Genomic DNA, 24,307 nt, shown 5'->3' with positions numbered 1-24,307 from the left:
ATTAATGTTTATAGTTAAAAAAATATATAAACTAGAATAATGGTTAGGTTATTAACGATTTGATAATTTTCTCGGATGTAGGGCGGGGACGAGACGATTCGTTACGGTATTACCTGTAATAATGATATTTTTGTTTCACGTTTACGTATGCGATCCTCTCGCGAAGACTTTGTGGATTTAAGTGCCGCGATTATGACGTATTATGTGGATAAGAACGTCGAATTGGTGAAAACAAAAATTATCGCAATGCGTATAACGGCCGTCGCCGAAATCCTAGACACGGTATAGATGCGGTACGTAATTGAAACGTTCCGTGTATGAAACGTTAGCGGATTGAGGAGATCGTCGAATGGGGGGGAAAAAAGCCGAAAATTCTTTTCCTGCGGGTGACACCCGCCTCCCGGCCCCGAATCAATCAAAATGGGAAGAGTTGTGCTTGTGCAGGTACAGGACGACGCAATGCGGTCCTGCGTACAACCAAGGGGGAAAAACACACAGCAACGTCGCCTTATAGTCCGAGTGTCAGTCGTTAGCCGTCGCTCGTATCGCACCACAAACCACAAGTTCAGCACAACATTCTACTGTAGGAACAGTGACGAGATATTTTCTAATTTTCATTCCATCTTGCTCGTTTCATTCGTTTCTCGTTGTTACACTTTTTCAGATTCGTTGACCAAATGAATGTCGCGGGTTTTTTTTTTTAATGATTTAAATTAAGCCGGTGGTTGGTCGAACATTTACCACTGATTTGTAGTTTGATGATCGAATTCACTGGGAATTTGAAAATCTGGTAAGAGAGCCTACAGTATTAATATATACAATACAGATAAATGTATGTATATTTACATTTTAATATATATTATGTGTGTTAAAAAATTGCAGAGACAGCGTAATTATAGTGGCACGAAGTCAAAGATATTATAGGCGGTTGATTGGTCACGTTTGATAAAATATAACAATATCGGTTTTTTTTTTCAAATATTTTTATTAGACCACTTTTTACAAGTTTGAACAAAAGCTTAATTTATAAGTAAAATAAAATAATGACACGGAAATAACAGAGTGAAGAGGCCTTCCAGTGGAGGTACTTCATCGATTTTTTTTTTAGGTTTAAGCATAAATATCTTAGAATTTATTGGGTTAATAAACAGAAAAATGGTTAACTTACAACAAAACTATTAATATTACGGCCTCTTGAATAATCTGTATTTGCCTATCTTTAAACAGTTAAAGTGCAATCGCTTAAAACGATCAAAGTGCTCTCTTGGAAAAATATCTACTCTAATAAATATTATCTTTGAACTATTATAAGTGTACTTTATATAGAGAATGGATTTCTTATGTATTCGAAAAATGTGATTGGTAAATTAAAACTATGTACCTAATATATAATTAAATACGATTTTATTCAGTTAAAACGATTTACCAGTGAGATTTAATTAACTGACCAAATTAAACACCAATTTATTATACATTAAGATTCAAGAGTCAAGAGATATGACGTATAATATAGTCGTAATCGTATTTATACTTAAGGGCAAATAATATTGTAATTTGGACTAAAGAAAATTGGCGAGTTATTGTGGTTGTTGCTGTTTTAAACGGCTAAACAGTCGAAAATGGGAATTTATTAGTTATTTTAGATTTGTATTGGTAGTAAGCACTATAGTTAAGTATATTTTTATTCGTTTTTGTTAACAACAAATTATTTTAATATAAATAAATACATTTTAATGAATTTCCGTGGACTGAGTAAGATTGTAATATTGGTGCTGGTTTCTATACTTTTTTTCTTCAGAATATTAGTAACTTCATATACATACAATATTTATTAATAAATGAAAAATAAACATAATTCTATAATATAAAATAATAAATATTTATATAAGAATATATTATAATATAATATCATAATTATGATTTAACCTCCAAATTTTTTTTGAGATTGATCGATTCGTGGATAATATATAGTCGTTACTTTCACTGCTTTTATGAATTCTGATTTATTGGACTTCTTACTCAATACAATACAAAATATGTATAGTAACATAATAATAGGCACAAGTGTACAAACTATAAATATTTGTTTGTATATCCCATGGCACTCTACATTAGTAAATAAATATAATTATATAATAAATGGAATAACATTATTTTATGCACGGCCATCTGATTAAGTATAACATAAATAATTGTATTATATTTTCGAATGTTGAGTGCCCGTGAGTGCAGAGGCTCCGGTAGTGACCGCAACTCAGTAACCCTTACCAGTCCAGCGAGTCCTCAGAACAGTACCTACTATACTTCCTAGATCGTATAATGTAAAATAAATTATTTGATTAAAACATTTTTGATTGAATTTTATGTTATAACTTTTTAATTTTAGAATCCAAAATATTAAATATTGTAACATCATTTAAGTTCAATTTTAAATTATCCCCATCAAAAAAAAAAAATAAATCAATAAATAAATAAATAAAAACGAACTTAAAACGTGTTATAATAAATTAGTTGTCTGGTCGCTTGGTATTTCCACAAAATGTTTCTATAATCGTTCATTCTACAAATGCAGTGTTTATTCAACATCAGTGTTATTGTGAAAGAAAGGCAATTTAAGTCGGACCAATACTGATGGCTAATCGACCTCTGGAGTTTTAAGATAAAAGTATTTGATTTTGAATTGAAATCATCACAGACCTTATTATAGCAGATGTCCTCAGTATTTAAATCGAGTTGTTTCATAAGATTAATTAAAAATATAAATTTTACAATTTAAAATTTTTCAATTGCTAAAGAGAATTGTTCATATAAATATAATATTTATAATAGAGAAGTATGCCATGTGAATGTGTAATCAAGGCCGTAGGTGGACCATATTTTCGGGAGGCGTTTAAAACCAAATCATATATTTTCATAAAATACCTACTTAAAAAAATTGTTATACTCTAATAATACATCTACATTTTTTTATGCATAAAATACCTGTGATAAATGTATACAATTTTAAATTAAATATTTTTATAGTATGAAGTCTAGCTATGACCGTATTTGAACATTTTGCTCCCCCGAAAAAAAATCTTGAAAATTTTTTTCGGAAACCTTTGTATTTTTATGAGTTAAGAACAATCAGTAATGCAAACAGAATTTGTCGGTCGTACTTAGTTTCATACACTTTTTCAGTCCTCAAATTTGTGAATTTCCACCCGTCAGAGTTTTTTTAAAATTAAATATCTTTATTAACAATAAAATATACAGTAAGTACAATAGGTAATTTCTGATTCCATCAAAATGTTAAGGATGAAAAGACTCACATTTACAAAAAAAAATATCAAAAATGTTTTGATCAATCTTGAAAGATTTTGAAGTTTTGAAGTTTTTTTTAACCATAACTTCTAAAGAAAATGTGTTCGACTTTTTTTTAAAGTATACCATCATTAAGCATGCAAAAACACAAATTTTGAAGAAAAAAATTCACAAAAATCGCTTTGGAGCCAAACTATATACCTTCCAATATTTCATATTTTCATTTATTAGTTATCTCTTATATCTCTAGGAAAACCAATGTTAAATACATATATTATTAAGTTTTTATAAAAAAAGTATAAGTAAAACGAAAATGAATACACTTATTTCTTTATAAGCGTTTAATATTTTTATCTTATTGTAAAAAAAATATTGAACATATTAATTTAAAAGAATCTAGTACCTTTGGTATCCGAGTAGTTATGGTTTACACTCATATTATAAAAATAAAATATAAACTGAAAAAATGTATTATTTATTTTAATTGCATTTTTTCTGACCTTAATTGTATTAATAATTTTAATCTAGGTACATTTATAACTTTCTCCTAGATTAGAGATTTGAAAATAAAGTTAACATTTCTTAAAAAACTGCTATACCTACGTCCTACTTGTTATGTATGATTCAACTGTCAATAATGCCAACGCAATACACCTTTCTTATATAGTTCATAGTCAACCATAAATATTTTTTGTAATTATTAATATTATTTTCCGACTAGTTAATAATAAAAATAAAAATATATAATATACATTTTTATTTATTTTTTTTTTTTTTTGATATAATCAATACACAATAACACTATGTCAATGCAAATTTTCCACCACCTAAATTGACTATAAAATTTGCCACCCCGGGCAACAGGGTATACTTGCCACCCCCTAAATACGTGCCTGAGTCTAGCAGTCTTTTTTTCTTTTGTAAAACAATCGATCATAATATAAATTTGTCTATGTACACTCAAAATAACTGGTGTAAGACAAAATACCTGTAAGACGTACTTGGTCGTCCGCTGAGTTTCGTGAATAGTTTTTTAAACTTATTGGAGATGTACGTTTTGGTGTTGATGTCGTAACTGTTAATGTACCTAGCTCATAATTTCAAAAGGAAAGATATATTTGGACAAATTTCAGAATAAAATTTAGTATAATATTATGCTTTAATAACCGAATTTTGGTTAAAACGGCAATATAATATAGACGTATAGTGTTCGATAAGTTATCATTATCCACCGATAAATTGTTTGTGATATATTTATTATACATAGTAAATGCTAACAAAGTTTGTATTCGCACAATTAAATTATATTTATATCGGTATAAAATAATATGTAAATTGTATAAGGTATAACAATACATTCATAATATTATATAGTTATTATATAATTTATAATTATTAGGGAAACATGGTAAATTGTATTATTATAGTTAATTTAGTTTCATAAATTAAATTCATCAACTATAAAAAAAGTTGTAGGGGAGGGGGTTCAATCCCCCAAAAACCTCAGATACGGCCTTCCGTGCCATTGTCATTTTGTCGTTTCAACGTTGTGCATATCTCGCTTAATTTAATTTCTCATAACATTTGAAAATAATTTATAAATGTGTCATCATATACGTATTACGTTAAGCCATTACTCGCTGTTAGGTATATTGTATTATATTATATAATTACAGCACAGAGAATACATTTAGGTAATTAATTTTTAAAAGTTATAAATCATTGCAAGTTCAGAACAAAATAAGTCTAGAAGTGATTTCGTTTGCGATGCAACGGTTGTATAAATGTTTCGATAATCTTTACGCAAATCACATAGGTAATATACTTACGAACAATTAACTCGAAAATAATATGACACGGACACACGGCATGCAGCGCGCTTCGTATTCGTCAAACAGTGGAGAGAAATTAATATTTTCTTGTTTGAAAAAAATCTCGCTTGCTTCCGACGAGCTATTGGAATGGACACTGGAGTCTATAAAATATTATAATATATCATGTTATACTCGAAACATTGAAAGTGTCAAAGCGATGATTTCGTCTGTTCGACTTAGAAAACGTCCGCGTTTCTATTTGTGTATACATCCGTGTATAGCCATAGGTTAGGTCGAATCTTATCTTATGTAACTATAACTACTTATTATACGCAGAGGCGAAAACTCACCGCCGTCACGTTGTAGATACAATAGACAGTTTGAAATCTTATCGAATTAAGTAATTCGTAAATAAAAGTATACGTGTAAACGACGTATATTTGAGGAGAATGCGATTAGGCGTCAGTCAATATAATATAATAAACGCACAATTAGGTACTTACTCGCATCCATTATCGTATATTATATTATATTAGGTATCAATAGTATATTATATTGGGCATATTTTATTGCACTATACCGTTTAATAATATGCTCGAAAAGCGCTGGTGGTACGAACTGCAGAATATATATAATTACAAATTATAATAATACATTATACGATATTATAATGCACAAATGTTCAAAATGTTTGTTTGCAAATAAAATTACGATACGATACGAGACACCGAATAATAATAATAATAAAATAATATAATGCACACACAATTCAATAAAATGAAATCCATATTATTATTGTGTACGAGTTTGCTATATAATAATTTAGATAATGACATTGTATATCATACCTCGTATGTGACATTGTGTCATTGTATCGACTAACTATACAGTGTAAATTATTAGTTTCAGTGCGCGTTTATATTACACACATTAAGGCACATTAGATATAATATATACAACCACCCATTTTTTACTTCAATAATGAATTCGAATTCTGATTCTTGGAATTTTCAAACATATTTAGACCATATTCTAAAATTCTTGAGATTTTTTTGTACTACCTATACTTAAGGTGTCAAGATGTATCCAAGCTTTTGTTTTTCAAACGAGAACCCCACTTTTTTAATGTAAATTATTTAGTGGATAATATTTTTGAAAATGTTAATGTACCAAATTCAAAATTCAAACGAGTATACTAAGAATAATAGTCCTTACAAATGGATTTACTACACTTGAAACATTTTTATAAATGCTGATAGATTAATATTGTTACTGAAATTTTTAAATCACCATAGCCCACATATCTTTCAAACCCATTATCATAAGCCTATTCTTAGTAGGTACACAAAGTTAAATAACTCTAAAAGTACCTACTTATTTAAGTTTTGATTTTGATACTAAATTTTTGTTAAATAATTTATAATTTAAAAAGGGAACTCTCATTTGAAAAACCGATTTTTATATCTCTACTGGACCCGCCTTAAGAATTACAAAAATTTTTCGAAAAACTCTTTAAGAAGATGTCAGTGCACCATTGTTTTCTCTCTCTGACCTACGCGCAACATAGCACATTTATGTTTAGCGGAACCAACCTTGATGTTGTTACTTTTAATATTAGAGTGAATTTACTTATTATTAAACTTTAAGTTTAAAGTTTAACTTTTAAGCTTTTTTACAATATTTCCATTTTTTTTAAATTTACAAGCATTTTTAAATTGTAATAATTTACTCACAATTAACATAAAAATTAAAATATCATAAAATAGCCAACGTAGGGATACAGATAATGTTCTTAACTTAAAAATTGATAATAGATGAATTCACTTTAATATTAAAAGTAATAACACCGGTTTGGTTCTGCTACACGTACATTTTCTATGTTGCACGTGGGTCAGAGAGAAAGAAAACAAATAGTGCTCTGACATCTCCTTAAGTACCTATATTGTAAAAAATTCCAAAAATATTAAATTTTTAATTACTGCAATATTTGCTTCATTATTTTTATAGAAAAAATGGGATAGGCATGGTTGGTGAATCACTCTGTCTATATAAACCATATGTAATGTGTCCCCGTCGACTCGTAGGTATGCGTGTATAAATGTGTAACACTATATAGGTAATATATATATTATTATATATTTGTATATACAAACGTTTTTTTATATTTTATGTGTCGTATTAGGATAAGAAATTATTTTCGAAAGTCGATAATCTCTCTTCCATTAGCCGAATTAATAATTGGCTTAGTTCAATATGGGTACCTACGTACTAGTGTACCTACTATGTATAATATAGTATAATAGAATATGCCTAAAAATTGAACGGAGTAAGCAAAAATAAAATTAAATATGACTTTGCCATGACCGATATACATAATATATATATACTATACAGATTACATTTTTTGCTTCATTAGTTATTCCTGTTTTACGCACGTCTAAAAATATAACTAATCTGTGTATTATTTGTGTGTTCTCAACAATCGACATAACGAAAAAGTATAAGTACCCACTACCTATAAACGTATAGGTATTTACGTATAGCACATTATAAATGGGTATATTCAGATGTTAACAAATTTTCCACACGATGAAGGCTTTTTAGTGCTGCTCTTAATAATAACTACAGTCTACCTAGCTGTTGAAGCCTTCAATACGGTAAAAGTAAAAAGAAAAAAAAACGTTATGCCGACTATAATACTTCTATGTAGCCGAAAAATATATTTTAATTTCAAGTAAACCGGCGCTGATAAATTTTAATGACAAAAGTTCATTGTTCCACACTCGCGGAATGTGTGTGTTTTATTTTTTTTTTTGTTATCGTTTGACGGCACGCACTCGACTAGTGGTTGTCAGCATATCAGGTAAACCCGTTAGGCCAGCAGCTCCTGTACAATATTATAGTAGTATGTGTATAATATGTATATATGTATTATTTTACGGTTTGGTTCGTTAATCACTGATTCGGGGGGGGGGGGGGGGAGCGAATAATATTATTCTCGCAGTATAATCATCATATACACACGATGTACAAATATACAATACATACTAGAGTAAGTCATAAGGATGTTTTGGAAGCGTGGAGTGAAATGCCGCGGCGTACGAAACAAAAGCAATTAAATCGGTTTTCTTTTCGGGTGCAGCACTCGAGGCAATGTCAAGAGAGCTTGGTGCGAGTAACTAGGCAGATCGCCTGCGCGCTTTACATATATATATATATATATATCTACTTATACACTGCATTATACCTACATATATAATATGTATGTATATATATATATGAAAGAGACAAGAGGCGCAGACAAAACAATGTATAACGGCTTGAAACGAGCAAGTGGAGGAACGTGGTTATACGATTTAAAATAAATTACCGTGTATACAGCGCGTATGTTGTACACTATAGCGCCTAGTTGTGTGTGTTTTTGCGACTAATATACCTCGTATACATATATTCCGCGCGAAATAATGAACTAATTATTACTGTTCGAAATAATAACATAAAAGGCGCGCACGCGGCTACACAATATAATAATAATATACAATATCGTAATGAATATATACGCTGTACGCACAACAATACATAGAGATCATAACGATATTTTAATGCTCTCGTATAGTTCTATACCCGACATGTCATTATTGATAGGCGTATTATAGCCGTATAGGTGGTGGTAATAAATTATAATATGGTCGCATCGTTTTTCCGTCTACAGACACCGTAATACACCTACCTACACTCGAATCAAATTTCAATTCCCCCGTCATTTGGACTTTTAGTGCTGGCATTAATAATATGCAGATGGTATAGGTATATATTATTAAAGTCGCGCCGCTGCAGTATTATAATATATTATATTATTGGTATAGGTACGACGAAAGCATAAAATAAAATTTCCCGCAGCGCACTTCGTTTTTACATTTCCCGACTCGTACCCAAATATTGTTGAGTGTACGTGTTGAGTGTAAGCGATATATTTATACAATATAATATAAAAAATATTCCATCATTTTTTATGGTGTATATAGGTTGACGCGTGCGCTATATCGTCGTCTGTCGACTTCACGTGATGTTTTCACACCGCTGCCGTTGTTTATTCTATACGAAAATATATACGTGCGATAATTGATTTTTCAATAGATTTTTGAGCTTGAAGAACTTTCAGCCAATTTGCGCGTGAACAACATTGACAGATCTCACATAGTCCTTGTCGGATATACCGTACCAAAAACGTCTTAAATAGCCATTATCATTCATACGTTTATAATAATATAATATTAACAGTGGTGGCAGTGGTCGTCGTCGTAGCAAGTTTTTGATGTCATCGTTTCTATAAAGCAAAAGCATCTGCATAAAATGCTACCTTTTTTTTTATTATTATATATACTATATTTTTTTATAAATTTGGTACGTTTTCCTTTGAGCAAAAAATCGAGTTGCCCATTAAAAAATATCTTTTTGTAGATCGCGAAAAAGTCGACGTTTCGGTATGACGGCTGAAAAACTCGAGATAATTAGAATGTCGTCGGAAACGACACGGAGAAGGTGGTAGCGGTGGAGGTGGTGATTGTATATAATGGTAGGACGGGACGCCAAAAATGAACGTTTTAATGCGAACAAGACGACGAAGGGTAATACTTGGGTGGTGTGTATATAATATATATATGTGTGTGTGTGTGTGTGTGTGTAGGAAACATACCGTCGCAATTGATTTGGAATTTGTACACCCCAGGATAATACGCTCCTGCCATCAGTCCTTGCCGTGTACGTGCATCTGCACGATTCGAACCGATTAAACCGACCATTTTCTTATAATTTCCCGGTCGGAGGAAAACAATGGCGCCACGTTAACCTGCTGCTATACGGTGCCGCGTTCAAGCCCTGATGGACTTGACAATTTGGTCGGTATTATAATAATAATAATAATTTCCGTCCGCAATTAAAACGCTGTCGTCGGTCACTCTCGAAGCTATTCAAACAAACACATTGAGCGACGTTGTTGTTGTTATTAAAAAGAAAACAACGTGACGGTTACGGCGGTGTCAAACCGTGGGGATAGTTCGACACGAATGGTCTGAGAATGAAGCGCGGGGTTTTGGGCATCAAGGGTGCGTGGGGTAGCACGGCGGTGGGTTGCGGAGAGGGTTTGGCAGGGGGCGCGTTGTCGGAGTGGTCGAGAATCGGTGAGGTGGGCACGAACGGGGTGAGGACGGAGACGGGACTGGCGGCGGTGGCTGACGGAGAGAGAGGGAGAGAGAGAGAGAGAAGATATTGATTTTCCCCCCGGATACGAGTACCGAGTCATTTTGATGAGATTTTTCTTTGCTCTCTCGGACCTTATACATTCACCCGCAAAATGAAAATGTTGTGTACAAACGAGATTTCGAGTCGGAGCAAACGTATGTCATCTAGGTACACTGCATTATATTATGGACAAACGCCTAAAAAACGTTACTTTTGATTATGAGGTGTAAACGACGGTAGCGATCTATCGATACCATCTCTAAAGTAGTATCTCTAAGTAGTTAACTTAAATAGTGTTACCGTGAGTACGCGACGGCGTTTTAATGCAGCTATTTCCAAACGGGAACAAGACATGTGTTCGAATCGTTTCGGTCGATTAAAAATCACTTTGACAACGCCGTCGCCGTGCATAACTCCCCCAACGCAGATCGTCTCGGCGGGATTTATCCACCTATACATATCTTAGGTATAGGTATAATATATTAATGTAAAACAACAACAATAATAATAATAATGTAATACTGTACACTGGAGATAGTTTGCTACATAGTTTCCGAATTATCATGTAAGCGTTAACATTGTTCGTGTTTCCGAAAGCGATTGTGCAATTTTAATATGTTACATTCCACGGAATCAAAATAATAACATTCTCCAACTTTCGGGGTCTTGATAAAGTCGATAAATTCTCGTAAATTGAATTGGGTTGTTACACTATATACTGTCATTAGATTAATTCCGTACGAAATTACTCCTTAGATTAATGCGGCCCATTGAGTTTTGCAGTATATATTATACCTATATATTATATTACGGATATGTCGTCATTATAGGTACGCTATAGGCCATAATATATTATATAGGAAACCTTTCATTATATTTTGTTGTTACAAATTACTTAATGTCTTTCGAGTCCAACCCAAATCAAGTGATGGAGTTTAATTGATTGCAGCGTTGGAACTATTTAAAAGCTACTGTCGATAGTCGATATAGGAGTCTAGTATAGGATGCCAATTGCCAATGATGATTAAAAAAAAATGATTGGAGTATCAATTGCCTGCAGTATTGAGTTTCGTAGAAGTAAATTAATTTTGATAAAAAAAAAAAAAAAAACATTCAAACCATTGTACGTCACTCAACAAATTTTCAGCGAATTCATTTTTATCGACTAAATTCAAAATGTAAAACCCTTCCAGTTTTGTTCATGCAATAAATATTAATATTAATTTGTCGGTATTGATTTTAATAAATAATAAAAAATACAAATCTAGGTATTTCGAATTTCGATTGTAATAACGAAACTTTGCAAATCACCTTTTTACAATTTTTAAATTAATAATTATTGCTTGCGTATAGACGGCTATATGTACAAAATTCTTGGCATACAATTAATTAATAATTATATTTTTTAATTAAAAATATGGAATCTCAAATATTGTTTTTAATTTAATTAAAATTTTTTTCTGTTATGAAACATGAAATATTATGTTAGGTATATTTTAAGAGTGAGTGTGTGAGTGCAAGTATTTTAAAACTGTGCATTTTGAGAAAAGTATATTACCTATATAAATAAAAATAATAATAATGTTGACTACTTTATGAACATTTTTTTGAAATATTCTAAATTTTTGTTTTATTATTTCATTTCATCAAATAAAAAAAAACCAGACAATATACATAGCTAAATGTCATGAATACCTTGAAATATTACTAAATTTGTCGGAATAATATATATAAAAAAATGTTTACTGTTTAAATAAAAATAATTAAACGTGAATTCCGGAAATGTTATTTATAATAATAAAAAAATATTAAATTAAATGAAGTTTTAGAGTTAATTTTTTTATTTATAATAATATCATAACAATAAAGCTGTTTGATTGTGTTCATTCAAACAGACTAAAAAGGTTGGATATTTTAAATTTTAATGGACGTAACTTAATAATTACGACTAAATTAATCCGTTTTCAAAAATTAAAATTACCCATAATTCTGTATAAATGATTTGAATAACAACTAACTGTAAAAACAGTAATACATTATTATTGTTTATCAATAATTTTAGATTCTGGACGAAGCAATGAACGTTTGTACTTAATACCTATTGAGGGTAGTTACTGGGTGGTAAATAAGTAAATTGGATCTAGACTGTACTCTGAGGAGTGAAAAATAAAAATTCAAAGAGCACAATAATTTTCTATACATTCTATAAAAACTAAGAAAAAATAGGAATATTTACGTGACACCAATTTTGACAAAACATATTCTGTTTTTACTTTCCTGTATTGTAGTTAAAAAATATTTGATATTTTCATTAAATATTTATATTAGCGTTTTCTAGATATGAAATTATATTCAAAATATTTAGGTTCTTCTTGAGCTATTGAATAGAAATTGAATATTTTTGATTTTTTTTAGTTTTTTTCCGATTTATTTTTCTTAGAAAAAAACTTGAAAATGTAATACAAAGTTCCTCATAAGTTTTTTCTGTAATAATTTAAAAATATTGAAAATACTTTGGTACAGTTTTTATTATTAGCGTTTGAAGTTCAAATTTCACTTATATATAGAGAGAAATATTATATTATAAAATATTTTTAGAAATAAAAGCTTTCCACTAAAAATCGATTTTTGTACATTTAAATTAGATATTTTAGCATTGCATTTATATTTAAAACATACATTACATTGAACCACTCAGTGGTGTACACTAGAATTCACTCGATATTATATACTCCTGTTATACATACGTAATGGTATTGTACGCGAGTTTTACATATGGTTTATTATGTTACAATATCGATTATTATCGGCAATGGCACAATACTGATCTCTGTGCGAATTTCATTAAAAAAAAAAATAACCCAAAAGTTTACTGACCTACGTCCTCAATAATGGTGGCCGCCTACTCCATCATTGTAGTGGTGCTATATAATATAATATAATATCTCCGTAATAACGTTAGATATAATGTATTAATGTATTATGAAGGTACGCTGCATCTGAATTATTTTAATAATTTTGTAGAATTTATCATTTAAACTGGAAAATGAAACAAACCTCGACAGTTTCTTCCATTAGTTTTGTCGATGATTGATCGGTTCTTGCCATAATATATGTGTGCGCGGGATACGCGTGTGCATATAATTTTTTTTTGTTTGGACACATACTCCTCGCCCGAACGGTATATTATATACATTTTCAGTACATAATATAATAATATATTATATATAATCCATCAATATCCTATTTTCGTATCCTCTTGCTATATAACAAAACACACACACACACACACACACAAATATAATGTATAATATATAATATTATACTATTATCGGAAGTACGCGCGTGTATAATAATATGTGCCGGCCGCGGCGTCGCGAAACATGGCACATTGCGGCTCGGCGTCCTCGTCGTTGCACCCGCATTGCGGATAATAATATTTAGGCAAAGCGTTGAACGGGCTAACGCGGAGAAAATATAATATACACACACATACACACACACACACACACACAACCTCCTCTCCATCATCATCGCCCTGCCCGCGAAAGGAGAGCTGTGGGTGGTGCGGGTCTTAAATTTTCACCTTGAATTTCGTATACATACCTATATTATATATATATATATGTACAATGTGGGTACCGCGCGTTTTCTCCCCCGTTTACCCGTTTTTTTAAGAGTTTTGTATTTTTGACCCGTGACCCCGTTTTGTGTGTGTATACTGTATGGCGTGTATATATATATATATAACTCCTGTAGGAATGTATACGTGTTTACGATATCCATATTGTATGTATATATATTATATAGGTACCTACTTGTGCATTTGCGTGCGTTTTACACTTAAACCGTATCGTTCGGGCGTGTGTACGGCTAGGCGATGGCACCGTGTACCTAATCAAAATGCCGGTATATACCACTATACCGTATACCTGATGTGTGTGTGTGTGTGTAGAGTGTGCGTGTGTGTGCAAAGGTATACCGCCGCATTTCATATATATATATATCCTGCACAAGTCGAAACGCAAAGACTGCAAGGCGCGGGAACGTGTCTTCCTTCCGGAACGCGTCGTGTGATATATACCATATAATATATAAGGCGGGATGGGAAGGGCGCTGTGCTTATAAACCTAAGTGGTAGACGAGCAAGTGGTGTTGCGGAGCAGTGAAAAAAATGCATTTTAAGTCGTGCTTTGAAAATTCTAGCGTTATATTATGTATTCGTGTATATATATATACATCGTCTAATTGCCCTGTCAAGAGAAACGCGCAGAACGCTGGCACTGGCATATCGACTAAAATCGGCTCGTGTGTACTTATCGGACTTGGACTATCTATATAGGTATCTTGTACACGGCATATACGTATAACGTATATAAATATATCTATACTAATATATAAAGACGTTTTATATATATGTATACAACAAGTGCAGGTATAATGCGTGTGTGTTCGTGTATATATATATATGAATATTCAAAAAGTTAATCGTTGGATATACTTGAGGGAGCGTGTGTATATAGTACGGTCTACATACATTATATTAAAATATATAGAGGTATGTTGTAGGTATTATACGTTTTATAGGTATACGTCGTCGGTTGAAAGTTGTACAATAATAATAATAATAATAATAACAATAATAATAATATATAATATCGTCGCCGTTCAGCGCGTGGAACACAAATCATACATCGCACAATTGATTTTATTACATCGCTTTTTCCATTCGATCTTTTTTTTTCTTTTTTACAAACAATTTAATTATGATGCACGGAAGTCTAATAGCGTCGCCCGTCCGACTGCGTAGGTATAGGTACGACACGTTAGTCCCGTGTACGTTCGGATCGGGATTTATTATTCGATTAATTTGTTTAATTGACTGGTTTTGCATGACGTGACTGTATATGGAGGCATGTATATACGGTAGCTCTTTACGTCAATAATAGCGTGATTGCCATTTCGTACAAACTTGTTCAGACCATTTCGGACGTATATTATATAGGTACTTGTACTATATTGCACGTTATATGATATATATATATATAAATACCATTGTAAACGGGCGAACGGTTGCGCATGAAATATTGGTTTGCGCAAAGAGTTTCTCAAATAATAATCATAACAAAAAACCATTATATTCCATTTATATTTATGACGGTATTAAATCGGTAATATTATATTATATTGTTTTCGAGTTGAAAGCAACCGGCCGTGGCGGCAAATCTCATTCGTTCGTCGGATAGTCGCGCGTGCAGGTATCGTGAGTTTTTGACATTTATGAGAAAACCCGCGAATTATTATTATGATGATTTAATCATAGCCGACCTTTGGTATGGGACAGTGGTTGTAAGAATTATAATCTGAGGCCTAGCCTAAAAAAAATATTACCCTGGACCCCGCTCTGCCTTCAGACCAGCTCTGAATATAATATTATACAGACATATAGTCAGTCCATTTAGATTCGTTTGCGTGTCTAGTAACCGTGGGTTCATAGGCGCAATTAAGACAACATTTTTTGGGTAGGCTGACGGCCTCGTATTCTCTCCTTATTAATAAGTGTGGGTAAATCTCTTCTAGTTTTATACTAATTTGGTATATTTGCAAATAGTTTGTAATACATATAAATTTATACTTAATTGGTATCAATATTTATCCAGCATGATTCACCAAGCATGCACACCAACATTTTTTCCTTTAATATCCAATGTATTTATTTAAATTCTGATTATTGACATTTTTAAATATACCCAAGGACCATAATATGTCCATATTTTAAACTATTTAGATTTATAAATACATAAAAATTTTTATAATTTACACTAAAAAATATTGGTTCTAATTTGAAAAGAAATTATTATAGGTTCACCGCAATAGACACTCCTCAAAATAATATAACAAACCATATAAGTATTTGCCATATTTTAGAAAATAGAAATAGTCTTGCAGCATACCTCTCATTTTTCGTTCTTAGCTAATTGTATTCCTCATTGAATAAAAACATTTTTCGTGACTTATTATCCAATAAACATTCAGGGGTTAAGAACCCCTTTCACAAGCTCCCACCAAGTTGCGCTCATGCTTGTGCAGCATGGATCGTCATATTGGATTATGTTATAGTTATAATTATCGTAATACGCGTGTCGAGTGTAAAAAATTGTCTAAAAAGAAGTGTAAATAATAATACTGTATAGTACACGATATTCGTTTGAACTACGTCGTCCCGAGACTGGATCTAAGCGGTCATAACATGGGTATATATATATATATATTACGATACATTGATACGGTATACACTTGATACGACGTGTACAATAATATAATAATATAATTAATATAATATGATATAATATAATAATATTATAATATAGCCGGCGCTCGTACCCGCCACGACTGGGCCGGGTTTCACATGGGTTCCGACCCTCGTCACGTACACACACAAACACGCACACGCGCGTATAATAATAGTTGCCACTAACTACCAGCTTCCTCATTGCATTAACGACGGCAATGATATTACGCGTACACGAGTTTATATACAGGGTGATCAATCATTTAGGCGGCTGCAATAGTTTTCGAAAAAATAAAAATGCTTTCTATAGAAATATTTTGAAGAATTCTACGGCAAGGGGTCATCACGCAAATAGGCTGAGATCCTGCACTACTCCGTTCCTAATCTTATCTTTCAATGCTTTTTGCCCTAACACATTTAAATCAAATGCATTATTAACTTTTCGATATTCGACGTATTTATAGTTTGTACGCTACACTACACATGAACATTTTTAGCAAGTGTTTTCAGCTACATAAATGTAAAAAAAATATAGAATGTGTCATCAGAAAAATTGAAAAATTCTAGAAACAAACCACAATGATGGAAAATAGAAAATGTAGTTTTGTACAAATACTTCAAACTGTAAACATATGCCTATAATATACCTTTATATATATATATATATATAGTTCAAAATTGCATAAATAATTTACTTGAAAAATTAATGCAGTTAGTTGAATGGATCACTCCGTACTATGTATAATCGCCGCGTAATCGTCACCCGTTCTCCCACATCGTAAAAACGTTCTTCATCCGCGATACACACACACACACACACACATCAACACATGGCAATAATTTGGAGTACAGACTTGTCTGTCCGCGGGGACGGACACACACACACACACACACACACACATACGGTACACACTTGCGCATAACCGTCGAATCGATTTCCTCTCGCACACACGCGCGTCCTGCCGCCACCGCCGACCGTATAATAATAATAATAATAATAATAATAATAATGCCCTCTCCGTTACGCGTCTCCGCCCACCGTCGCCGCCTCCACCTCCACGCTCAGAATCGTTTATCTTTGCCAGCCGTGGAATTACGCAGGCTTTTAGTGAACGATTAATCACGTTAATCACGGCGAGGTGAAGAGGCGCTCGCGTGCAAAATGAGCCTATATACACCCAAGCCGCGGCGTTTCACACGGTCGGCGGGGTGGCCGTAAAATGTGTGGGCGGGGCACCCCGCAATGCATTCCCCGATGAGATTACGGGTGTAAGTTGTGTGGTGTGTAAAACATTTTACTATAGTAGTAGTAGTAGTAGTAGTAGTAGTAGTAGTAGTAGTAGTAGTAGTAGTAGTAGTAGTAGTAGTAGTAGTAGTAGTAGTAGTAGTAGTAGTAGTAGTAGTAGTAGTAGTAGTAGTAGTAGTAGTAGTAGTAGTAGTAGTAGTAGTAGTAGTAGTAGTAGTAGTAGTAGTAGTAGTAGTAGTAGTAGTAGTAGTAGTAGTAGTAGTAGTAGTAGTAGTAGTAGTAGTAGTAGTAGTAGTAGTAGTAGTAGTAGTAGTAGTAGTAGTAGTAGTAGTAGTAGTAATAGTAGTAGTAGCAATTCGTGGTATCGTAGTAGAATTTGGCGGAGGCGGAAAGGACCACGGGCGCGAGGTAGAGAGAATGTTTTGAATAATTTTTACAAACCACATCGCTACCCTTGAAATTACAGGGAAAACGTTTCGGGCAAATCAATAGTTTCCTTTTACCCATTTTACTAAGACTTTTACGTAACTACGCATGGAATGTGTACACTGTCCACCATATTACAATATTATCCTACATTCAAAATAATATAATATAATAATTATACCTATGTACTTAGTATAAGCTATAAATCGAATTTAAACGTTTCGACGTGTATGTTTCATTGGCTAGGTCCATAACCAGCAATCAGCCAGTATATCGATTTTAACCGTTTTTAATAATGACTCGAATAACGATAATTATACGTTATTTATTACGCATTATAATATGAGATTCTGTCGTGTGACTTTTGAAATAATTAGGCGAAGACTGAAATCATATTTTATAGGCTGGAAATTGAAAACAAATATCTCTGCAGTTGCATAACAGGACAGCAATAATTCTGCCAAGTATATATTGTACCGTGGTTAAATGCCAACTTTAAATCAATCGACGTAAACTTATTGATGACTTACAAAGTTTGGAAAAGGGCTTGAAAAATTGGGCAAAATGCCTGAACTCTGCGTCTTTTAATCAATGGAAATTGATTTGGAATTAATTCCGTGCAGTTGATTGATATCATATTGAACTCTAAGATGGTACGTGGGTAGTGTATTTTGACATGTCTGGTCCATTATACAACAATGGACCAAAATAAGGTATGAATATAGAATGATAATATAATATTTTTATATATATACTGCACAATGAGAATTCGTTTTTTTTCGGATCGCATTACGAAGCGTCTTGTACTTATATAACTTATACAAGCAAACGGCAAAAACTAAAAATATTCTTTTTTGTTATTGTTATCTGATGAACCCTTAATAATTCTTCTCGTCGTGCTCTCTGAAACGAATATTATTTAGTACACAAGATAAAGAAAAATACAGTTTGTTGTGAATGAAACGTAAAAATCTTTATACATGGTATTTATAGCTGCAATATAACAGTTACCTACCTAAAGAAAAAAAAAAGTAATCGAGAAATGTAATCAGTATATTATAATATTGTTTGTGTCCCGCGGTGTTAATAGATACGCGCGCGACGAGCTTAAATTATTTATTGGAAAAATGAAAGCGATTCGGCAGATAAATACTGCAGTAGTACGGCCAAGAATAATTTGGTGTTAGCGAATGAATCATTTATAGAAATGATGGCGTCGAAGGTTTTCGGTGGACGAATATTATAAATACTGAATGCTGGACACGGTATGGAAACACATTTTGAGATAGGTTGTTTTTACGCTGACGTCGGACAAATGCTACGGTTTATTGTACATTTTTCAGAGACAGAACTAACTATTTAAAGGGATGACGATTCGAACCTGAAAGGACCTCGTTAATATGATTTGGACTTCGACGGTATATAATAAGAGTTTACAAGCGCATAAACTTTATGTTTTCATTTCTAGACCGTGTGCGTGCGAGGGTGGACGATCGTCCACGCAGAAAGCGTAATTATTGCCAAAGCGTTTCTTGATTTAATTTAAAATCGTATGACTGGATAAAAATCGTGTTATTTGACGTGGTGAGAAGAACAAGGAAATTACGGTCCGGGTGATTTATTCGTTCAGCGAATATTTGATCAAGAACTTGCATTAGGTATCAATGTATCATACAAATATACAATAATGATTAACTCAAAATTAGTAAGATAATAATAAACTTTTAAGCGTTGTGTACCCTAAATGCAAAAAGATTACTCGATTAAAAAATTTTCCTAAGTAATTTTTTTTCAGTTTTCTCATGTATTTAAGTTATAGTTGAATGCATTTAGATTTAGCAATTTATAATGTGTTGTTGCTTGCTTCCGGTAAGTACCCATAGGCTATATTGAATATTTAGGGTTAGAAAACATGGTTTTTACTGCGAAAATCCAATCTATGTGGAATTTATTATGTTTTTTTTTTCAGTAAAAGCCCAAAAATTCGATAGGATTTTAAGATTTCGATATTTGGGGTTTTATAAAATCACGTATTATGAAAAACCCTATTGTTTAATTAGGCGCATCACTGATTAAGTGATAATATATTTACTTAAATTTATTTTTATATATTTAAAATAGAACTTTTAAGACATATTAATATTTAATATAGATTATTTTGCTAAAAAATAATAATTTTTTTACTGATAACAACTTTTAAAATATCTTAAATTGTTAATAGTGTTACCTTGGTAATTAATTTACAGTTTAGCAGTTATGGTGTATATCAAATTATGTTTCCAAGGATTTAATATTTATGGATTGATTTTTAAAACCAACTAGGACTTTATTAAAGGATTTAAAAAAATCAAAAATTGATATTGCTGCACCGATTAAAGTAGTCAAGGTTTTTATTGGGCTGAGCTTTACTGTACCAACCCCGAATCGACTGATATAGCGTTACATCAATTTTATAGAGAGAATAAAACAATAATGTTGTTCATTTTTACAATAATACCTATAGTATGTTTGTTCAAATTATAGGCGTATTCAGTAGTTTTATTATAACACTGACGTACATGTACCTACCATTCTACTACCATATCTACGACCTACGCGTATACAATATTTCATGATTTCTGTCGGAAAAAATAACGTCGTGCGCGGTGGTTGCGCTTTGGATTATTGTCATTTCGAGACACGTAGACACTAGACGCGGCGGTGTCTTCGGAATATAATAAATTATTGTTATTTGACTTTTGATTAACCTTTTTGGTGTACTATAGTGCTATTAGTTTGATACACTGACACGGTGAGCTTATTATTAGTTTTTAGTTGGTTATTATTAGTTGGAGGTATTCACCGCTGCAGTCGTCCCGTATAATATAACGTATAGATATTACGTACACGACAATATGATTAATATGTTTATATATTATATTATATAATATGTATAGGTACGTAATAAATATTTTGTTTTGTTCTTGATTCGCACGTAAAATGTTTTACATAAAACACAGATCCACGCGATATTGCACACGCGTGTATGGAATGAGTACCAACCCTGTATACGACTGTAATAATATAACAAACAACATGTTTTGCAGTGACATCCTGTTTACTTAAATATAATGACACAAACTCGCTTAAAACATTAATCCAATACCTACAGATATATAATAGCTTTTTTTATTTTCATGCATCGAATAATAATTGTACAACGATCTAAGAGTCGAGAAGACGTGTCAGTTGGCACATAATAATATATTATGTACTACATAAAGACCACGCACCTAAAACCATAGTTTCACCCCTTTCTTCACTTATGAAGGTTAGGTACTTACCTAGTACGTATGGAATCCAATCTGTAGTTGTCCCAAATGGTTTCAAGATCTTTTATCATATAAACACCGAAAAAAAAAATACAAAACAAATAAATAAATATTTAACTATTATCAGAACTTAATTATAAAACGCATTTTTATGAAATGGCTATGCCATAAATTCCAAACATTATGGCATTATGCTATTTTTACGGTAGTTTTTGCCATTTTATCAAAACCACAGGGAAATGCCAATATTATATATTAAGTCTTAAATGTGTATTCAATTATGTGGCTATATTCATAATTTGAAAGGTTTATTTCCTAAAACGAGTACACATAATATTATGTCAAGAAAATTCTCAAGTATTTTTAGATTTTTATATTCCGAGGTGTTATACCTTGGTTACACGACAAAATATTTACAGTCAAAATATCTACTTCAAAATATCTTTAATACAAAATATCTCCGACAAATTATCTTCAATATGAAAAATATATAATTAAATGTCCAATCAAATAAATTCATTTTTCTTTACATTCATTACAGGTATCCTTCAAATAGTTATTTATAAATATTGTTAAAAAAAAATTAATAAATAAATATAAAAACAAATTATTTCACATCCAATATTTTTTTTAAATATAATGTTGTGTACTTGTGCGCAATTCCTCTTAAGGGCTAGCGTTTCATTGATTTTTTTACCATAGATATTTATACGAAGATGATTTTATCAGAGATATTTATTACTAGAGATAAATTCACGGAGATATTTTTAATGGAGATATTTTTACGGGTAACCGTTTTTCCTTTAAAGGTAAAATTCTCAGGATTAATATTTTCAAACATCCGATTAAAACTCAAATAAATATCAAGTATTGTACCCGTGAATGTTTTACAAGACACAATATTGTTTAAATAAAAATAAATAACGCGATGCAAGGGAACACAACCAACTTCCGGAAGACATATTTGAAAGCCTCGGACCTAACCTACCAGTCTCCAATATAATAGCCTTCCTTCAACAATCTGGTTTGCTCAAACTAATCTAATAATCTGTACATATTAAATCATATTTATATTATTTTTTATCGTTCTGTATTTTTTTTTTTTTTTTTTTTTCTCTCTCTTTAACACATAACATGTTGTAACACTATTATACATTATATATCCCAATGGCCTTGCTGCCGAGGGTTTTGTTTTCTTAATAAAAAAAAAAAAAAAAAAAAAAATAAATAAAACGTTGCGAACCTTTTCTGTTGTCAAGACTCACACCATTAATAATAACGAAGTATGTGTTGCGTCCAATAACTGTCGTTTACACTCTATTCGAACTTTAAAACTAATTGTATCACCAAATAAATATCTCGCGTTTAGCTTTTATCACTTAGCCAGATGGAAAATAGAAAATAAAGGGTTTTAGTTTTTATCTTGAAACCACGCCGTTAAACAAAAAGGAGGAGGAGGAAAAGAAGAAGACGAAGAAGAATAGTGATCCAATTAGAACGTTACGTATCAAAGATTCATAAGAGAATATATTATACATATATTTCAAACGAAAGAAAAAAGAAAAAATAGACTTAAATTTATACTTCTTTTTTTTTAAAGTAATGTATACAGATGTTATTTCTCTATACTACTGGCACATTGCGTTATTCATATTCTCGTTGTAGATGCGCTTACTTTATGACTTTTACTCCTCATTCATAATTTGATCCATCTCTTCGAGTTTTTCCTTTTTTTGACTAATGTGAGGCTGTTAATAGTATTTTCCTAATTTCGATGAAAAATGTATTATGAATTACTTACCTAAAAATCATTTCGGTCTTGTGTTGGGAACATTAATAATTTCACAATTATTGGTCTGCAATTCTAATCATACAGTGTTCGTTATCTTAGAATATTATATAATTAATGTATGGTGCAATTAGTTAATTCATTTTTTCAAGTGTATTCTGTCAAAGTTAGTCTTTTTAGTCGGTAAAAATATTTGCAATGTAATAAAAAACATTCATATATTGAGTTTTCATCTAATAAAATAACAATGGCATAATATATGTTATAGTATAAAATAAACTGAAACGAGATATAAAATGTGAATACATGCGATCTAATTAAGGCACGGGATACTTTTTTAAATTACTATAAATAGTTCAAGATATTTAAATGAAGTAACTTGTGAGAAATTAAATAATTTTTTATTTACTGAAAAATGTATGTATACATAACCCATATTAAATTATTATTATATAGGTATTAATATTTACATTTTACTGCCGTAGGACACCATCAAAAGAGGGTAAATAAAGTTTTCCATTTCACAAATTTCAGTAATTAAGTAATTTAATTAATTTAAACGAACACGTGCAAATTATTAGTATAATAGTATGTAGGTACCCTATACAATATGCGCGTTTATCGCGTCCACGTTCATATTTTGTGAATGACACTTACAGTTAAACGTCACTCACTAGTCACTGAATATGTCAAATAGAATGTGGACGAAATTATTTTTATTTTTGAAGGAGCTTGAACGATTTATAGGCCTTTAAAATTAAATTCCTTTTTGAAAATTTATTTTTAATAGGTGTTTTTATTTATTATAATGTTGGAATTTTATGGAAAATTCATATAAAGTACAATATTTAAAATTTAAAATTTTTAAAAATGTTTTTAACATTT

At 31.4% G+C, this 24,307-nt stretch overlaps 1 protein-coding gene across 2 annotated transcripts in view; it reads left to right on the top strand.

Moving 5' to 3' along the window:
* The first annotated feature begins 518 nt into the window (after window positions 1-518).
* The window catches only part of LOC132942378 (acetylcholinesterase-like), a 37,268-nt gene continuing 13,479 nt past the window's right edge, over window positions 519-24,307 (top strand). Inside the window, exon 1 of one of the 2 annotated variants that reach the window (XM_061010698.1) lies at window positions 519-790. The gene's annotated coding sequence lies outside the window, so the exon portion shown is untranslated. Of the gene's footprint in view, window positions 791-17,899; window positions 17,920-24,307 lie in introns of those variants that run through there. The other variant, XM_061010699.1, reaches the window with a different exon arrangement.

Source organism: Metopolophium dirhodum, chromosome 4 (genome assembly GCF_019925205.1).
Source record: "Metopolophium dirhodum isolate CAU chromosome 4, ASM1992520v1, whole genome shotgun sequence".
Classification (NCBI taxonomy): Eukaryota; Metazoa; Arthropoda; class Insecta; order Hemiptera; family Aphididae; genus Metopolophium; species Metopolophium dirhodum.
Note: the sequence above shows the minus strand (reverse complement) of the source record. Positions and strands in the feature narration are given on the sequence as shown.